The following is a 21,500-nucleotide window of genomic DNA, read 5'->3' on the forward strand; positions in this document are numbered from 1 at the left end:
GAGATTAAGTTTTATGGCTGAATTAATTTCTCTCTACTGAACATTTACTTCTGGTTCCTGACTCACAACCTTTTTAAGAGGCGGTTGGCTGCTAGAATAGATCATGACTGCTGTTTTTAATAGCTCTTAGTTATCTTTGGTAATAAGAATTATGTGGTATTTCAAAAAAACAGATAAATAGAGTGTTCCATAAGTATATGAATGAGAGCAGGACTACTTTTTTACAAAGCTATAGACTTATTAGTTTTATCAAAATATGTGGCTGGTAGAACAGAGAAAATAATCTTGCAACACACTGCCTCCAGGATAACAGACCACCTAGTAGCTGAAAATGGATCAATACAACCACCAAACTACTGCAGGTTCAAAATTTGAAAAAAATACGTTTGTACAGTAGTAAGCTGCGGGAGAACAGAAAGAGTTCTTGTCCCATAAAAGAAATTGAGAATCTACTGAGTGCTTCAATGGAGGGTTCAAGACACACATTGAACTTCAGAATAAACACCATAGTCAGGGTACAGAATAACAAGATTTTTGTCAAGGTATATTAATATTTCTTATTAAGGAATATTGCTGCAAAGCTTTGTCTCAGAAGGCTGCTTTGGCATTAGAAACCTTGCCTTTGACCTTCACAGCTCCAGAGAAAAAAAAATCATCAGAAAAAAGTATTTTGTTGTTCAGAAACTGTAGAAAGTGTCAACTAATAATGCAAAGCTTTTTATAGTACCTAGAACTCCAAGTGATACTGAACCTCATGTATATTTCTTCAGATGCATCTATTGAAAAATTTGAATAAGTGAAATTATTCATATAGAGTAATTGTAAGCTTCTTTCTTTGCTGAATCTAAAACTTAGAAACTGAGAATAAATGAGCATATGTAAAACTGAATAATATGAAGCTGAGGAAAAAATACTTTATTTAAAGTGTGTTTCTTATAATCCCTCATTTGACCAACACAGTCTTTGAATTAAGAACTTTACAGAGACCATTATGATTCTGTTCAATGTAAGCTAATGTGCTTAACATCTGAATTAACAGCTCTAAGTAGTTTTTCTGTTCTTTGTGTATTCTGGCTGCTGCAGGTGAGTTTCTTTATGTACAGAAAGAATTGTGTATAAAATATTTGCTGGTTAAGTGCTACATATTTAAATTTAGCAATATGTTTCTTCAAAGTGAAGACTCAATCATACTCAAAGGAACATTCATATTCTAAGCTTGCTTTTTGTATGTATTGTGTTCCCTGGGATCACTCTAAGTCAGCAGACATGAAAAAATTTCTCACCGGTTGCTGTAATTTAGTACAAAGATGTAGTAGATAATATGTTAGGAAAGAGCTAATTGTTTGTATTGAGTGAAATAGTCAGATTATGTTTTAAAAATATTTCGGTTTTCTAATATAATGAAATTAAAATGCTTACTTCATTTATCAGATCCCCTTGAAATGTTTCATTAATCAAATCTATAGGTCTCTAGGCTCATGGCTGAGTTGAGACTTTAATTTCTTTCAACACACTTTTTCTTTTATAATTACTTTTAAGTTTTAATGAAAGCAACTAATTCCAGGTGCCCTAGAATACTCTCAGATGGTAAATAAATATTATTTTTACAAAATATGACAATGAAAGTTCCTTACTTGGCACTTTTTTTCCTTTTTTTTTTTTTTCCTTTTCCTTCTGGTGATGATTTAAAAAGCCTAAATCTCAAGAAACAGAACAAGCATGTTTATAAACTATGGGAGCAGAGAGGGGGGGAAATCCTCCTATCACCATGGTAGCAAGTGGTCTTTGTCAATGCTTGTGCTTATACTTTGCATAAGAGGAGAATACAGCCATTTAGCCTGCAGGACTGCAATGTTGTTTGGAAAATGTACTGGTACCACACATTACCCACTTTTCTCTGAAATCTGAGAATGCAATTAAAAACAAGCAAAATGTTAGCATGCTTACACTGAAGTCCATGAACTTCAAATATTTCAGCAAAGGGTGAAATAGCATCTGCAATATTGACCAGTCTTAGGAACTACATCATGACAACTGCACCTGGAATCTGCAAGAAACTTTATAATGGCAGGTTTCCCACAAAAATAATCTTCAAAGAAGATCATAAAAAATGCAGAACGCTACAGGGAAGAACATAGACATAGCAGTATTTTCCCATCCCATTTCTGTAATTTTTATCTCACTTTTCTGTAGCAGGCACAAGGCCTGCAAGGCCCTGGAGAACAGAAGCCTGAGCTAGGAAATACCAAAGTCAGCATGACTAAGGGTTTAGAAGCCCCTCTCTTCCGCCTTTCGGACCCTGTTATCTCTCTGTAGACTCATAGGTCACTTTCCCCTGACCCTTACTATTGGACAGTTTTCAATCCCCCTATAAGGTATAAAAACCCCTAGCTCTGCCCGGTTCGGCAGAGGAGAGCTGTCAATGGACCCTTCGCGGAGACCCCAATAAAGAACCCTGCGGAACCCACACAGCGCTGCTCTCTCTCTCTCTGCGTCTGCTGCGGCGATACCCAGGGTGACGGCCCCAGGCGAGCTAAAAGAGCTGAAATCACTAAAGAGCTGACTGCAAATCACTATAGCTGCCTGGGCTGCCTGAACCCCCCGCTGGGCGATCCTGGACCCTCGTTGAGCTATCCTGGACAACCGGCCTCCCCGCTGGGCTTCTGCCCCGGGGGGCCATACTTTTCTACAAATATTTAACAGCTGGTAGTACTTGATGTTACAGAAACTCAGCCCAAAATACACCACCTGCATTTTGTCTCCTTATTGTCTCCTTAGGGGAAGATAACAAAATAAAATCAAGGAATCTTGAAAGGTGAAGACCATTTGTGTGTCCAGTTATGGCCAATCCATTAATGCAATTACTTCCACGCATACAGAATCAGATAAACCAGAGTGTACTAAATGTAGTTGTTATTGTGACACTGAATGAATTTTACCTGAAGGTAAAATACCAAAATAAATTATTCTCTTGCAGACCTCAACTGCCAACAAAGATTTTAAAAATGAAATCTGATTGTGGCTGTGGTGGGTGGGTGTATAAATTCCAAATGTTTGTTAGAACACCCAAGGAACCCTTTCCTCTCTTAGTCATCATCTCACCCAGCCATACAAGAGAAGGAGAATTCATCTTGGGTCTAAAAATAGGTCCTCCAGTTTCAGTGTTTAGCTATCTTCCTTTGAATCTGTTTCAGCTTTAAACATTTTTGAAGGGTGATGACATCTGAATAAAACAGTTTCTTTTAGATGGAATTATGTCAGTCTTCCGTAAATATAATTTTTTTTTCCGTATCTCTTCTGGATGGATGCGCCCGACTTAAAACAATTGCCTTTTTCACAGCCATGTGCTTTTACAGACAACAATTGTTCCATAAGCAGTTAATCAAGTCTAATTCCTATTCTTCTGCTCACATGCAGTGAGCTCAAAGCCTACACCAAAAGTCATGTTATTAAAAATCATCCCTTTTACTTCACATTGATTACTGATCACTTTCTTTTTAATATTATATATTATATTCCAAGAGCATAGGAAGAAGCATATGAAATCCATTTCCTATTTTAAGGTGTCATAAATATATTTCATTATGAAATTTGTATTTTTTCCCACCACGGCTATTAAATAAAATAATATAAAATATATATCCCCACAAATGTACAAATATTCTAATAGTTTTCTATTATACTATGAGCACAAACTATACTTTTTCTATTTCTTATTGTTTTTATACTAATACCCAAAAAAATATAATTCCTACATGACAAGACTAATAAATCTTATAAATTTTATATGTATAAAAAATAGATATTTTAGATCTAGAATAACATCAGAGTGTGTCAAAATGGAACATTAACAGGTGTGGTTGCTTTCAAAATTGAAAATTTTGCCAAATTCCTAATTTTGGTCTACACTTATTCCTTTTCACAGTTCCTCAGGTCAGCCTCAGATAAAAATTTCTGTGTGGTTCTGAAAGCAAGTTAAGCTTCTAGGCTGTAAGACAGACAGACTACAGTCTTCAATTATTTTCAGTTTTCACCTATCTTTGGCCTCTGAGATGAACCACATTAAAAATGTAATTGCTTTCTTATTCTCAGGAAAACATGAAACAGCAGGTTTGATGGTGAAAAATCTGAGATAAAAAAACATAGTTTTTTTTATGAGTACACATAAAGTGGGTTCAGGCTAAAACATGGATTTTCAAGCTTCAGCAATTTTTTTTTAAGGAGGGGAAGAGGTGGCTGTAAGAGAGGATGTATTTGTCAGTGGGATATATCACTTGGACAATTTGAGAAGGCTCAGTGGGTAGTGCTTGTGCCATCTTTTGCTAGTAGACAAATCTACTAACTAAAGAACTCAGGGCTTGTGCTTTGTAACAAGAGCTGATGAGGCATATTTGGTGAATATCACGTCCTGTAGGTCCACATTTGCTTACTGTAATTAAGTAAAATTCATCGGAACTGATTAGAACTGTTATAATAGTATACATGAACAAAAAGTTAATGAAAATATTTGAAAAAGAATTTTTTAAAATTACTGAGACAAATATGAACATCTAGATTGCATGTTTTTTTTTTCCTGCCAAATAACTGCTTTCATGAAACTCAAATTAAATTCCTTTTGATTGATGTAACATGATTTTTTTTCCTTTTTTTTTTTGAGAATTGTTTGTTTAAATGGTTGTAGTTAACAATATCCTAAACATTCAGGCATTAAAAACATTATATAAGAAATGTGTTACTTTTCCATAATATTGATTCTGAAAACCTCCCATGGAGTTTGCTTTCAACTTCTTAGCAGATTTTCCAACCTGAGAGTGAAAGGGAAATATAAAATACAAAATACTTCCCACAAGGAAAACACTTCCCTCTCCCAATCAGGAAAATTCCCAAGAGATGAAGATCTTGAATATATTTGAAAGATCTACTTTTAAAAGGGATTATTAGCCACAAAGATTTTTTTTTTAAACCCTCTTGGGGGAAAATTGTTCATCAGCTTCACTCTGCTAAGTCCTTTGGGCTTTCCACATCGTATTGAAGGCAACAAGCCAAAACCCAAAGCCAAAAAATGATAAAAAACACAAGACAAAAACAGAGCAAATATTTGTGGTGATTATTCTCTCCTTCTAACCCTATCCTCTGCTTATTCTTTCCTTTTGTCTCTTTAACAAAAGCACTTTAAAATGGACTTTGCCAAAATTATTTGTAGTTTATGTTTCAAATGTCTTTTCACAAGTCTTGGGGTTTTTTTTTGTTTCCTGTCTCTCTGAAAGAGATGAAATCCATTTATAGATGTATCATTAGTTTTTATTTGCAACTTCTTATACAGCGGTTTCATCTGGTTGTTTTAGCCCTGAGTTATTTATATATCTTCTCATTTAAATAGGCTTTGTAAAGACACTTTAAAAACATTTAATTTTGATTGCAGTCATTCTGGCTTCCATATATTTTTTTTTAAACTCTCAGATCACCTCATGCAAGCAAAAGTGTTTTTCTGTCTATTTCCTTGCCAGCATAATTTCTTTTAAATCTTCCCATCAGTCTATGCCAATATTCAGCCTACAAATCTGAAACTTTACAAGCTGAGGATGGCCTAACATGCCAGACAAGATCCATCCAAATCCAATTCTCTGCTTAAGGTCTGGGCATTAAAAGATCTCCAGCATGACTTGCCTTTTTGTCTCTAGGATTTGTTAAATATGAGATTTTCAAGAGCTGATGCGTGGCTCAGGCTGAATTTCCCATCCTATTCAGGAAACTTTACTTTTTTGCATTCTAAAGCAAATCTGCTTTTGATGTTGTTTTCCTTTCTATTTCCACATAAAACCATAAGAGGGGCAATTCCCAGACATTGTTCAGCCTAACCTCCCACTTTTCTGAGCATGCTATATCCTTGTGTTTTGAACACGGGTCACAGAAATCTTAGGTGAAAAACTGCTCTGCACTCACCAGATGAGTTTATTTATCCAAGCCTAACGAGGATAGAGAGGACTGGACTTCATCACTGACTCCCATCATGATCTGCCTGTTTAAACATTCAAGGTTGCCCCTAACAATCAGCCTCAAACTCTCTTAGGCCATGTCTCATAGTGAGTCTGCCTTCCAATGCAGTCATTATCAGAGTACAAATTTCTACGATACCTTTTTCTTCCACAGGACAGAAAGCCTTAGGGAGGCTTCCCTAATATGAGACTTTGAACCTTTTGGAGGCTTGCAGAGCTCTGAGACATAACAGTCTTTTTATTATTCCCAACAGTGGCTTTGATCTTTTGACAGAGAAACCACTAAGTGACCTTCTCAGGAAAAAAAAAGATTTCCCCTATGTTAGGAGATCTGCCAGCTGTACCTGCACTGATGGAACTCTTCACTATGACTCAAAACTGATCACTGCCCACGTACCCAAGAAAAAGTTGTCATATCCAAGGCTGGCAAATGCACACCTTATCTTAGCACAAATCATCTCTTTTTATTTACAGCTGTTGTTTCTTAAATCACCTATGCTCTCACTTTATGGATTACTTGCCTGAATGCTGTCCATCAACTACCTGCTCTTCTTACCAGCTGATGAACAAACACAGGAGTCAAATAGCCTTAACTTACCTATCAATTCTGTCAGTAATGAGCAATGAACACAGGATTAAATAAATATCTGTTGGCTGCGGCAATTTTGTAAGGGCTCTGTTGCAAGAAAAATACAGCAATTCTTGAACTGTGCACTCTCCTTTAAAGTCTGTTTTACTGTGGGGAGAGTTCAAAGGAATTGTCAGCTGCAGAGAACTTTTGCTCTACTTTTTGTTCTGCACTTTGGTCACCACTTTTGGACTCTGTTTTTGAACTATTCCCATAACTTTCATGGCTTTTACCCTCTCTGTCTCCCAAAATCATAAGGAGCCAGGCATTAGGAAAAGAGTATGTTATTAGGTTGAATACTGGTGTGCTACTTCTAATCAGTGATGATTACAGCAAATTAAACATGAGTAATAACAGGACTATATTGCTCCAGTTATTGACTCTAACTCTGATTTAAATTAAATTTTCTTTTTCTTAAGTCGTACAGTGTATCATTATAGTTAGATTTCAATCTAGAGTAAATCACTTTCAGTTAAATCAAGGCAGAGTAAGAACAAATATAAGTACACAGCGGTGCCATTCAACAAATTGAATAAACTAATGTGAGGGAATGTGTAGTTGTGTCAATAGAATTTTTTTGGTAACTTTAAAAAATCTATTTCAAAACCTCAAATTTGAAAGGCAGAAGTAAAAACTGTGACATCCTAAGTTGATATTCTGATTTACAGTAGACGATCAAGCCATAAACAGATTTTTTAAATTTGTACATGACAACAAGGCAGCCTTCTTCTTCATGGTTAACCAATGATTTATCACCCAGAGTCTGGCAAAAAGCTTAACATCACTTACAAGCTATATTCCCAGAAAGACCAGTAGAGTATGGAATAAATCTTCATTCAGGGTTTACAGATTTTATATTTTACTTTGAAGGCAAAGAGTAAAGGAGGATAAAAAGATAACTGAAACACTGCACAAATCAATGTGAAAGACTGAAAGGTAATTGCATCCAAAATCCTGTGTTACTTTTCATATTCAGCTACACTTATATGTAGGCACACAAAGACCCCGTTTTTATACAAAATCATTTAATACCATCTACAGAGAAGTTGTGAGCGTGAGAGGTATAGTCCAGTAAGAGGCAGATAGAGATCAGGCTGATATTTGAGGATATGAGAACAATTTACAGTTGTCAAATTCCATGATCCTAAGTAAGACTTTTCAACACAACTGCCAGACATAGCAGCGGAGCTGAGAAAAGCAGTTTACCTCTTTGTAAACCTTGGTTATCTCCAGAACAGAAGAGGGGCATCCTAGGGTGGAGTGCACAGCTCCAGTGTTCCTATTCCCTCAGAGGCATAACTGCAGAGAGGGAAAATGGGATTCCACACAAAAAGAATTGGAAATATCGAGGATCAAGACCAATAATGTTTGGGTTTTTTTAGTTCAAGTCACGCATTTAAGTTCTGTGAAAAAACAGATAGTTTTGTGGTAGAGATGACTCATCAGAAGGGACTAATCAAGACATTTTCTGTAATAATCTGCCTGTCATCAACGGAAAATGACTAAGCAAAAAGCTGACAATATTTTCTTGATTCTGAGCCACGTATAAATTACAGATGAAATTCTATACCTTATCAGACAAGTATTTCTCAAAAAAGGTGGACAAATTTTAAAAACCCCTAGGTCTAAACACCCTCTGCAAAAAAACCCCTGTGCTCTTACAAGAATTTTTAGAATGTAGAAAAAATGCAAATAAATTTATATAATTACTTGTGACCAAGAGAGCCTTTTTTATCAGAAGAGATTATGACAGCACAAAAGCATAAGGATTTAGACCAGTAAAACAAAGACTGTGAAGACTGATATAATTGTTTTCTATAAATACACTAACAAGGGAAAATTACAGAGGGGGGGAAATCTCTTCAAGACAAAGAACAATGCTGTCGGAAGAGCAGAAGCACATTCAGTGGTCATGAATACACTTAGATTGAACTATTAGAGAAAAGGGGGTCAGGAAATCTTACCACTGGGAGTTTGGAGGGGCAAAAGGAAGCTTGTTCTACATGAAGCTTGCAAAGTTTATAAAAAGTATTATGACATAAAAGGCATCAAATGTGGAATATTGGGCTAAAAGATTCCTGAAATTCCTTTCAGTCTTTATTCCTATGTATATTGAAATCAGTTTGGGATTGAAAAACTAAAAGTAATGTGAAAATTTGGCAGCCTACTGTAGACACTGATTCTGAGCAAGAAGAATAAACTAAACAAAAAGCTTTTTTTTTGGTCCAAGTGAATTAAGCAAAATAAAAAATCTGGACTGCATAAAGTCTTTTTTAATCAAAGAAATATTAAAATAGTAATTTCTTAAATTGTGTTATTTTTTTAAAGTGCATCTTATCTCTGTAGAAAATAGGTATCAAAAATTTGAATCCTCACTCACTTTGTGATTTTCAGTTCTTAATTTTGTGGGGCAATCATTCAGGTGCTATATCATGAAAATAAGCAGCACATTGACACAAAATTCAGACAGCTGAGAAATTTAGAAGATCTTAAAGGTCAAAGTTACATGTTCCAGTCCTGATTGTGTATTTCTGATTAAGGTATGGTACATGAGTTGTGGGCAGGATGGTTAATATATTTTCCCTGACAGCTTAAATTCATATTATAAGAGGTTTAAAAAATATTAACTCCTTTATCACACATAAACATTTCATAATGAATTCCTCCACAGGCTACTAGAAAGGAAACTGTCATGTTCCTATTACTCCAGAAAAGTTGTGCTTCACGAAGATTGAATCTTTCTTATAGATGTAAACCATGCAAAATAGATATGGACCTAGCTCAATGTTACATGAAATGTCACAGAATACCAGACAAATCCCCAAAGCTGTGTTGCATACCCTTAGATGATCTAGCAACAGTGAGATAATTTAAATCCCTGCATCACATGCTCACTTGTATTACAGGCTGGTATAGAATGTTAAAGAAGGTCATATAGATGTCAATTTGCTTGACATGGTAATCGTGTCAGCTTTTCTAAGTTGAAGGGGCAAGGCACAGCCACTCCTGGAGACTGAAGGTGCTGGACAAAATCAGTTGCTGGGGAGAGGAACACATATGCCATATTACTGAGAGAGAAACTACACAGCTCGCTCAGAGCTTCTTATTTGACTGAGATTCTGCATCCTATTAGGTATATTTTTTAATGGATGCATATATAAAAAGAAAAAAGCTTTAGAAAACAATGAATATAGCACAGCATTTTCCCAAGGGCAGTAATGCTCTTCTTCAGTTTAGATGAAAGCTTTATTGTTGTCTTTGTAATGTTGTATCTCACATGAATCATGTTGAAAACAGGGACCAACCATTTCCTTTCCCGAGAGAACCATTATCTTGACTTGAGACAAATCTTGTTCTTCACATGACACCAACCTGAACACAAGATAAGGAAGTTGAACACTCTTTCATGTGGGGTCACAGGGAGAAACTCTTAAGGTAGACAGGGTCTTTAAAATCTGTTAACTAAATTCTCTGCTGTGTCTTTAAATTGGAAGTGTAATTAAATGAATTTCAAGTAAAATGAGGTTACAGCAATTTCAGTTTATTTGAAGGGCTGAGGAATTACTTAAAATTTCTATAGTATTGCATATAAATATTGCTGGAATGGACTATCATAACAAAAATATAATAAAATTAAACTCAGGCAAAGCAAATGTTTCTGATATGAGATTATTTGCTATTACCTACCCCCCCCCCCCCCAAAAAAAAAAAAAGAGTAAAAAAGCAACTGAAATGTGGCATGACCAGTTTTAAAAGAAATCCAAAACTGAAAATATTATTAAAGAGCAAAGAAAGATAAATATTTAGCAAAGCTATGAACAAATACAGAGTTGTTTTTCTGGCTATTATTTGCATTCATTCAGATAATATTTAGAATATTATGATTGGTATTAAATATACTGAAATTTGTGAGGAACATAATACTATTTTAAGTGTCCCTTTCTCATTTACCACCACTGGTGAAATGCCAGGAAAGAAAATACAGAAGGATCAAAGAGTCACAGATTTTTTTAAGTTGGAAAAGACCTTTAAGATAATTGAGTCCAAACATTAAACTAGCACCACTATGTTCACCACTAAACTGTGTTCTCATGTCACATCTACACATTTTTTGAACACATCTAAGGATGGTGATTCCAATTATTTTTTGTTTTGTTTGATTTATGAATATTGAAATACTTAAAGCATAATATTTCAATATTACATTAAGCTTGGTTTTGGCAGTTCATGCACAATCTCATTGCTGTTTCATTGTCACTTTCTGTTGTTACTCTGTTATTCTGTAGTTTTCAGGGGATGGTAGATGTAGAGGTTGAGATGTGACAAGCCAACTTTTCAATTTATGTTAAAAACCAAAATAATTAAAATTACTTTCCTCAAATGTGTGCTACTGGCCTTTTAATTTCCCTGGTGCTTTTGTCATAGTACTGGTAAGTTGATGAGGGAATGAACGCAGTGCAAACACCTCATTCAACTGAAAGATGCCTATATGAATGTTAAAAAATTTACAGCAACTTTACTTTGAATACATAACAAAGTAGCACTAAAATACAATTTAGCCTTTGTGTGTGTGGTGGCAGTTCAAAGTTGTTTGCATACCTGCCATGAAGAGATGTGCTACCAGGCCTGTCTAAGAGAGCTGGAACACACACATGACAGTTTCCACAGAGCAGATGTCACCCAGCAAATTTACAACATTATTCATAACATGGCAATAATTCATGCTCTACTTCTGTGAGCTTATAATGGCTTTGTCAAGGAACACAATTCTCCTATAACTTTTTTTCACCATAGAAGTAGTAAATCTAGAATGGTCATCTACAAATAAGCTTTTGCAGAGCAAATTATAATAATTTATAATATTGTTCTTCTATGCATGGATTTGTACCAAATTGTTAGACTGATCTTATTTTAAAAAAATAAAACTAATATCCATTAATCCGTACTGTACCCAGAGTTATAAAACATAAAACATATTTTAAATAATTTAATTGCTCTAGAAAAGCAATTGTGTAGTAAACATAGAAGTAGAGCTGTAATTCAAATCAACTTCAAATTAAAAGAAAATATCTTCATCCCCTCCTCAAGGAAACTATAAATTAAAATACAAATGAACATAGCGAAGATAGAAGTGTAACAAATTATTGATACAGAAGCTTTAAGAATTTCTTGCTGTGGTGTCTTCTCAGACTGAGTCCTAGAAATTTGCCTTACAGGGAGGTTAGAGAAAGTTAATTACTAGTGTAGGATACAATACAGTGGGTGTTCTGTATTTGGGTTCAATGTCCGAACAGAATGTGACTGCTTGCCTTATTGAAAGAAAAGAAAAATCCTTTTGACAGTAATCCTCAACATGATTTTGAAAAGCTTATTTAGTAATCCAAATTAGTTTAGTTTTCTGACTGGCAGCTATTTCAAAAGATAAAACAGAATGTACCTGACCGCAGCTTGTCGTGGCAAAACATATGGATTGTAAGACCCCATGCAATTATTTACTAAAGTACACTGGCACTGAGGAGATACAACCTCTGAGCTTCATGTTGCCCCTTCTTTAATCCCTTCACTGATTTGCCTTATCAATAACCGACACTTTCAAAGCTGGCTTCAAAGATCAACTCTCCTAAGTGCTTATTAAAGCTACCTGACCTGACTGCTGTCTTCACCTCCTCCCTCCATCCTCTTCTATCTGAATAGTTTCCCATGGCCTGTAGTGTACCCTTATCCTTTTGGGGAGGCAAGGTGTGTTGGAGCCTTCTAGAAATTAGTACAGTAAAATGATAAAGCAAGCTGTAGTTCTGGTCCAGAAGATTCCTAATGCAAGCAGGAGGCAACATGACCAGGATGAGTGAAGAAACCCATTGTTAATGGATTCCAAAACACTCAGTGTTGTTGCTTTAGTTTTTTATGTTGCACACTGCTAAGCTAATGATAATATCTTGATGCCAATGCCAAAGCTCACACCAGTTATATTTGCACTTTATATCTTCCAAATATATTATGAAGCTTACACTCATGAAGAGTGACACAGATAAGCCATGCTCTTCACAAAATGTCAATAGGCTGTGAGGGGTCTAGAAAACATGAGGAATGGCTGAGGGAGCTGGGGTTAGTTTAACCTGGAGAAAAGGGAGACTTCACTGCTCTCTATAACTACCTGAAAGTAGGTTGTAGTGAGGTGGTCACTCTCTTCCACCATGCCTGCAGCAAGATGACCAGAGGAAATAGCCTTGAGATGAGACAAGGGAGATTCAGATTAGATATTAGAAATTTTTATTGTTGCAATGGTCAGGCATTAAAATAGGTTTCCCAGGGAGGTGGTGGAGTCACCATTCCTGGAGATGCTGAAGAGGCATCTGGAGCTGGCACTTGATTATGTGATTTAGTGGTTTAGGGACTACAGTGACTGTGCTGGCTGGGTGATCTTGTAGGTCTCTTCCAGCCTTGATGATCCTATGATTATAAAATTAGTCATAACTAAGTGCAATAACAAAAACGAGTACAATTTTTCCTTCGTATGCAGGGGATTCAATTTACAATGTCAAATACTTGTCACATAGCTTCTGCTCTTAAAGCATTAAATAATACTTACATTATTGGCCTCAATTAACACCAGCAGCAACAAAAAAAACTAACTAGAGTAATAGGTTGGGAATACGAGTTCCTATTTCAAAAGACCAGACTCTCTCCTTCTCATTGTTGTCAGCTTTTTCATCCCACATCACTCCAAGATGTACCTCTGTGTCAGCATTAAAAATAGATTGCAGCAGCAGCAGGCCAATCTTGGTGCTTTTAAAATAAAAGGTGCATAAATTATTTTCCCTAAAAACACAGGAATAAAAATGCCTGCTACCTGAGACCTTGTGAACCTGTTTGTCTATTTCTGAGATTTTATAGCTGAGTTTTAAATTTTTTACAGTTTGTAATGGAAAGGGTAGTAGATTTTAAAACTTACTTTTAATTAAATTTCTTATATGGCAGTGAACCTTGGTAAAAGCAATACTTCTCAAGCTTCATGAAAGTTAAGATACCAGATTTATTGCTCAAGGAATTATTATATATCAGAGTACTGAATGTTCATTATATGCACTTCTTAATATGGATTTCCAGTACCATTCTTAAAGTCCCTCCTTTGCAAATAAGTGTCATTATCATTCTCAAATTTAGTGATAAATAAAGAAGAAAAACTTGTGGGACACAAGTAGGCACCCTCCTGAAGGGTAGTATTAGAACTAGAATAGCCAATTGCTCATTTTATCTGAAAAAAAAACCCTTTTAGATTTTGATCTATATAGAAATGGTAGGAAAATATTTGGAATCCTTGTATTTTAATTATAAGATAGTACTCAATCTACAGCATGATAATGCTAAAATTTGTAGGTGATCTACTTACAGGATAGTGAGTCATCTTTCAAGTGAAATGAAAAAACAGCAAGCTTGGAGAGAACACAACTTCATTTGTTCTTTATCTATATTACAACAGAATTCAAATTCCTATTCCTAAAACATCAAACATCTGAGGAATATTAATCCTTTCAATTCAGACACAACGTTTTTCCACAAAATACAAAAGACACCATGCTGCAAGAAACTTGTAGAGGTGACTGTTTCTATCATTACTTGCTAATGAGTGAACATCATTGTTAGTGTTCTCTCCAGGTTACGGGAACACTCTGCTTGACTGCCACAAGAGTGGCTACAGGAATGTGCAGACTTGCTCAAACATGCAGAAGAAAACCAACAAAGCTTAAATTAGTTCTTTCTCATTTCTCCCTTCTAATATTTTCTCTTTGCCATTTTTATTTCAATAAGAAAAATTACTTTTTTAACTAAATTCTATTGCCTTACTTTTTTTTTTTTCTGTATTTTATGGCTCATTATCTTGGCTGTAAAGCCTTTTCCCAAAATATATCAAAAAGTTGCAAACTCATATTTTATATATAGTTATAGCTTGGCCATAACAGTAGTAATGAGAGCACAGTAGTGGCAGAACAGAACACTTTAAATTCCTGCATGGAAAATGGCCACTGCTTTGCCTTCATAGAGATAAGTGTAAGCAGTAGACAGAAGTTGCAAATTATCCAGTATAGAGATAAAATTGAAAAAATGCTTTAAATCCTTCTTCTGAGCCTGTGCCATTTCAGCCTGAGTGCTGAGATTCCGCAGCCAAGTCCCTTGGGAAGGAGCCATCAAGGTTTAGTATCATGAATATTCAATGTTAACATCAGAATGATGGTGGGACTGGAACTTAATTTAGAAGTCACAGGCTCTCTTTCAGCTGCCCTACTTAGCAGACACATCTACAGCTAATCTGTCCAGGTGAAGGCTGTATTTGTTTATTGGAAAACATTTTCAAAGTAGCACATTGGAGTACAACGCTCCAGGTCAATGGCTATAATGCCAAATTGCCCAATACATGTATGCTGTGTCTGCGGTGAGGACTCAGTGCCCACCAGGGGCCCCTTACAGCCTCAGGACCTGTAACTCTGACATTCTGAAGTTTCACAGCCACCACAGAGGTCAGACCAGGGCTCTTACTGTATATGGTGCTCCTCAAAAGGATGACAACAATGCATGTGCTACAAGTCCAAGACAATTTTCCCTCTGATCTTTAGGGCAGATCAGTTCACTGATCACTCTGCCTGCGTAAGTTCCACAGGAAATTGTATGTTTATGGAATAATTCTTCTCTCTCAGAGTCCAATCACATCAATACAGGTAAAACAAGGCAGGTGCAGGTAGGGAAATAAGAAAAAAATCCAAGATACATTTTTCTTATTTTCAGGTGTTTTAAGATTTTTTTTCTTCTATAGAATACAAATTTCTAGCAAATCAAGAGGCACCTGATATAAATTGCCCAAAATCCTTGAGAGAATTCTAGTGACCAAAAATAGTGTTATAAATGCATATATATATATATGTGCTTTTGTAAGTCAGTGGTGCATGTGGAAATTACTTGTTTCCTTTTTGCTCTCCTGTTACTGTATTAGTGTGCCTTTGTGAAAATCATGGTTTCCCTCAAATGCAATATCTTCCTGTTGCTGGTTGAAACAGTCAAATTTTACGGCCATTTATGACATTACAATTTTGTGCTAAGCTGTATTGACTATTTTGACAGAAAATGCATTTTCAGAGTATGAAAACCCCCAGCTGTTGGTAAGCAGTGGAAGTGGGGAACTTGTTTCAGAGAATTAACATACACATGTCAAAATCTTTTTTAATAATGTTTGGATAAGAAGAGTTTTGATGCAAATTCAAAGAATAGTGGTTATCTCAACCCAATTTTCTTTTGTATGTTAGATCAACAGCAGATCATGGTAAGCAGCAGATAAGCTGAATTAGTCATACATTCCTCTCTGAGCTGGAGCACACTTCTGCAGGTAAATGGAGCTGATTATCAACCACCACAGTACTTTTGGGTGCTTCAAAGTCTGCTGAACATCTTATGGTTTTATTTTCTGTGAGTAAAATACAGAAACATTTTGCTTCCTCTCAGGATATCTTAGTTAGTGTATTTCTTAGATAAAGAATATATATAAAGATTATTTTAAAGCATTTTTCCCGGATAACAGTTACTTGAAGAGACAGATACATAAGATAAGCATTTAAGTTTGAAATTTAAGTCTGTACACATAGAAAAAACTTGTATATTCACTAATCCCTTTCCTTTTCCTTCCTTGTGTATTCACGACTCAGTTACCATTTCAGAAGGAGAAAGTGAAACTATGGACTCAGAAGCCAGTAGGTAACTGTAGAAAATGCAGGTGGTCCAAGAGGAGAAGAACCTCATTTGATGTGACTGGGTACCTGCGCATTTGGGCAAGCACTCCCCTTTTAGGGGAGCCATTTAAAACTCTACACCATGGAAGTGTAGTGGGAAACGGGAACTGCAAATCAGAAATTCTGCACAAGATAGTGGTTGTTGTTTCATAAGAAGAAATGGTGCAAAACCCAGGGCATTAGACTCATGACTTGAAGTCCTTACATCAGTATCAGAAAGAAAAAAAATTAATTTCACTTTTTTTTAAAAAAATTGTTTCATTTCAGCCTCTTTAGCAGTGGCAGAAAATATATACCAAATTATGTACATTAAAAATTCACCCACCTCTTTTAAAAGCTAATGTGTCTTTGCCTTGGTGATGGTACCAGACCTAGTTTTAGCTGAATATATTTCTTTTTTTCCCCCCAGATTATTAAATGTAAATTGCCTTTAATGCTTTTGATTTACCAGGTTCTTGTTAGACTCATGTTTGGAAATATTGCCCAGTTTTTCATTCTTTGTTCCATAAATACTGAAGGATGTCTTTCATGTACATCATATGCCATATATACTAATCTGGTTTTATGTACTCAAGTTGCTAGAAAACAAGAAGAAATTTAAATTTTGGCTAAAAAAAATTGCCTCTGGTCTAATAAGAACATATCTTAAAGTCAATGTTCCTGATTCTTTACAGCTCATATGACAATTTTATCTACTTACTAATAGCACAGCTACCTTGGAAATTACTCTCAAACTAGAATATTTCATAATGTATATTCACCTTCCCAAAACTGGTTTAGACAGAGGCCACTAAAACCTGAGGGAAAAACACTTAATGCCATTTTGCTGCAAAAAATATGCATTTTAATTTCAACCAAGACCTTCAAAAGATCATATTGTCACCTGTTCATCCACTGTCTCTTTTTTTCTCCCACCCCAATGACTCAAAACTTTTCTATTCAGGCAATTGCAGTATTTTGGTGCTAATTACTATGGGTTTTCAGCTTAAGGAAATAAATTCCACAGCTCTACACTTGCAAATTTCAAATCTGTTCTTGCTTGTGATATGCAGCATCAGACCTGGGCTTGACTTAGCTTCTATCTTACACTAAACCCAGGAGCTGCAGTGCTGTTTGTAATTTCTACTGGAAAAAAACAAACAAACCAACACAAACCAAGCCAAAACCCCATCAGTGACTAAATATCCACTGCAGACCAAACCCAAAAAGGTTTGTTCAGAGTGCTATTTTTGGGGAAAGGAGTAAAATGTGGTTCTAGGGGAACAACTGAGTGTTTTCTATATTCCTTTAATTTTTCTTTTATATTATTTTATTTATTTTACAGGAAATATTTGTTTTCCATTTCTGCTTGGCAGAGAATCAATCAGTTTATATTTTTTATCCAAAAATTTAAAAAAATGCTGCCAGCCATCGAACCTTAAACAATGCAGAGAACAGGGCTTTTAATAGCAGGTTGTGACAAAAATAATATTCTTAAACACTGACATCTCGTGGCATGCTCTAGAAAGAGTAAAATTCTCCAGAGAGGTGATGTCTTTTTCTATGTGAAGGTCAAGCAGAGCAAATGATGCATAAGACTCAAAATACATAAACATTTTCACTCTCCTTTAAAAAGCAAAAGTGATAAATATATTTTCTAGCTATATCATTATCAAAAAAAACAACATAGAATTAGTTCCATAAAATACTAGGGTAAATGCTACATTAAACGCACTAAGACAAATAGTCAAGAGCATTTTGCAATTACTTAGGCATCTTTTTTCCATTAATGCTGTTAATAAATTGGGCAGACTTTTAGGTAACCACAATAGAATGCATAACACCAATAAAGCACTTCAATAACAGATCACATAATTAAAGGGCAAATAATCATCCTGGATGCCACAATGATGATTTTGAAGTGGTTTCATTACTGGGGTACATCACAAGGTGATTGCCATTAAGCTAAAACTGTAGTATATTCCTGAACCAAAGGAAAAATAACTCTCATGCTGCCTACAAGGGAGGTGTTGTTCTATTCTAACCTAGAACCACCCCTAGAGAAAGGTCCACCATGTCTGGCTAGCCCAGAGAGTCAAGCAAATACCTTTTATAATTGTATAGCAAAATCACATTTTTTTTTTTTTAATGGTGTTACTAGAATACTGTTGTCATCTTACTGTGATAGTTCCATACCTTCTTGGTGGCATCTCATGAGCAGCTCCTGACAGCACAGACAACAAACTCCAACTCTCTTCTTGACCAGCTCACCCACTCTTTTATAGCACTCATCCCTATTGGACACAGCTGTGGCCTATTAAGGACAGTTCCTAATCTTTGGTAATTAGCACAGCTGCAACTCCTCGGGGGTGAGATTGCACCATCTCTATTCTCTTACATTCTATTCCCCCTCAGAATACCTCTTAAAAATATTTGATCTCAGTTTGCAAAATACGGTAAGTACAGTTGACACTCATCAAAAAACCTGAAACAAATTATTTACAGTCACTTTCAATCAGCCTTTATTTGATTTTGCAACTTGACCACCTGCACTCCTCTTAGTTACACTTACTCATCTCTGTGGCAGTGATCATTAGAAAGCATTCTTAAAAGATTACAAAGCCTTCTTTAGAAAGTGTTGTTAAAAAATCACAAAGCCTTCTTTCTGGATAATGCAACCACCTAATAGCATTTAATTTTAATGTTCATATAACATTCCTCTCTGCTCTCTGCTGTCTTTGCCTACAGCTGCCCAGGACAGCATTTCCTGTTCACCTAAGTTCATTCTAAATGTGATATAACCTTGTCATCTGCAAGAAATTAGCCTGGTTCAAGCATCAGAAAGATAAAGAATACACATTGTGCTATAAATAAGTGTTAGGCATCACTCACTGCACATAACCTAAAATGAGTGTTAGTGGAAGAACATAAAGGCAGGTAGGGTAGAATGAACTGCTTCCATTAGCCTTACCCATTCTAGTCCAAATTCTAAACCTGGTATTGATAACATTAGTCTTGTCAATAGCAAACAGCCTGTTTTTCTCTATTCTGGAATCTTCTCTTCCATTTAATGGAGAAATGAAAGTTCACCAATATGAGCAAGCAGCTAAAGGCAAAAATTTGAACTAAAACCATCTAGGTTGTTCTAAATCCTGATGAGAAGCCAGGAATGCTCAAAGAGGAACTAACACTGGAGAAACCTAATTTTCTCCAGCACTTCCCATTGTAAGCAAAAAGACCCCCAGATTTGTCACTGTCACCAAAATATATGGAAACTGTGGTTACCAGCATCTCCTTCTTTTATCTGTCTGTGGTTGGCACGAAGTTTGGGATTGCTGTTATGGAAGAAATTCTCTTCATGATTCTTGTTTTCAGAACATCTCAGACATACCTCAGAATACCACAGAAGTCATAAATGTTGAGAACCAAGTCAATAATGCAAAAAACCCCTTTATGTAATATATATATATATATCACAATGTGGAAACATAATCTCTGGGATGGTATTTCCTGCTAGTAACAGGTATTGTTCAAATTTGTTAGAAAATAATAATAAATAAAGCCTTCTCCAAAAATAAAAGCTTAAAGTTCCCACAGGGGAGAGAAAACATTAAGAACTGTGTGAATATGAGTACGAAATAAAAACCATAATATGGGTGAAAATCAAATAAAAGTATATAGAAATATGCTAGAATCTGGAAACAAATAAAAATACTTTAAAAAATATGAATATAATGAATGAGGACAAAACTAGGAGATAATTATGAACCAGACCACATGAAGAATGAAAACGATTAGGGGAAAAATCTGACTTTCTTTAAGTGCTTACATGGTATAAGTGTTGAAAGCGGGAACAAATTTATTGCTTTGTTGAAACTTCTTGATACCTGCGAATTTTATCTTTGTGTCCTGCAAATTTTCCAGATGTCTTCACTGGCAAAGTGCATATTGTTTAGGGTGCTTTTACATTTGGATTTCTAAAATGCAGAATATGCTTCTACTTCTGTCATTCCCAGTGGCTTGTCAACAGTTAAAACTGGGAAAAGAGCAGTGGCATAATGAAAAACTGCAAATAAATTCACTTACCTCAGTTTTTTGCATCTACTTCTCTTCTGCGTATCTATTCTCACAGAAAAAAATGTATGTGCTCTTGAGAAAAAGGCATACTGATCTGTGACAGTGAATGATGTACTGAGATCACTGTTGGAATAAACACACCATGGGAAGAAAAATATATTTGCACTTCAAACTAGCAAGTCCAGTATTACAAATGTTCCTCTTTTCACAAAGTGGTTTTCAGTTTTAACCCTATCTTTTCCTCTGTTGCATGCTGAAAATATGAGGTAAATGTGGCTGTTTGGAAGACAAAATAATAATTAAAATAAGGCAATAAAAATTTATATCAAACCAAACACACAGGTACGAAAGGCTTAGTTTTACTCTGAGAAAAGGATGAGAAAAAAATCTCCATAGGTGAAGGTATTTAATTCTTTCCACAGTTGCTCCTCCTGAACAATCCTAACCACTAAAGCAAGCTAAGTAGCAAGCTACAGGGAAACTCCCTCACTCACTGCCAGGTAAACTCAGAATGTGATACACTAAGGAGTTTTTAGTGTCAATTTTTGTGTGAGGTGCATTGGGAGGGTCCAACTTCTCATCATAGGAGCCCAGCATGTCTGGCTTAGTTAGACAAATACATCCACACTGTAGCCTATTTAAAGCTGAGCTCCCAAATGCACTGGTATCAGTAGAAACTTATATGCATAAATTCCCTCATAAGCTTCAAAGATTCAGAAGCAGGGTGTGATTGTACAAGTTGCTGACACTCAGGTCCTCAGGGTATCTAGGCACTTATCTCCTGCTGAAGGGAATTAAACAGAAGGCATCAGAGGGTGATGCTGAAACTCCTGCAGGCTTCATTTACATAAATGATGAGGTTCAAGCCAGTGGTAGCTTTCGTCTTCAGCAAGTCCTTTTCTCAGAGCTTTAACTTCTAAATGAATTTTAAAACTCATTCTTTCTCCATAGTTAAACATGAAATCTCTTCACAAATAAATTTTAACATAATTTATCTTCTGGAAGAAGATAATCACTTAGTACACACTTTTTACAACTTAAGAA

General features: G+C 35.6%; 1 long non-coding RNA gene across 3 annotated transcripts; it reads right to left on the reverse strand.

The window, feature by feature from the left end:
• Positions 1–8,853: 8,853 nt before the first annotated feature.
• LOC135289368 (uncharacterized) lies at positions 8,854–18,624 on the reverse strand. 3 transcript variants are annotated; one of them, XR_010352135.1, is made up of 5 exons: positions 18,576–18,624; positions 12,779–12,850; positions 11,877–11,933; positions 11,224–11,363; positions 8,854–9,996 (listed from the first exon to the last, which is right to left on the reverse strand). It is a non-coding gene; the product is annotated as an uncharacterized LOC135289368 (long non-coding RNA). The 3 variants fall into 3 exon arrangements; XR_010352138.1 differs by lacking the exon at positions 8,854–9,996 and adding an exon at positions 11,010–11,109; XR_010352137.1 differs by lacking the exon at positions 12,779–12,850.
• Positions 18,625–21,500: the final 2,876 nt, after the last annotated feature.

The sequence above is a fragment of the Passer domesticus genome, chromosome 1, assembly GCF_036417665.1.
Source record: "Passer domesticus isolate bPasDom1 chromosome 1, bPasDom1.hap1, whole genome shotgun sequence".
In the NCBI taxonomy this organism is placed as follows: Eukaryota; Metazoa; Chordata; class Aves; order Passeriformes; family Passeridae; genus Passer; species Passer domesticus.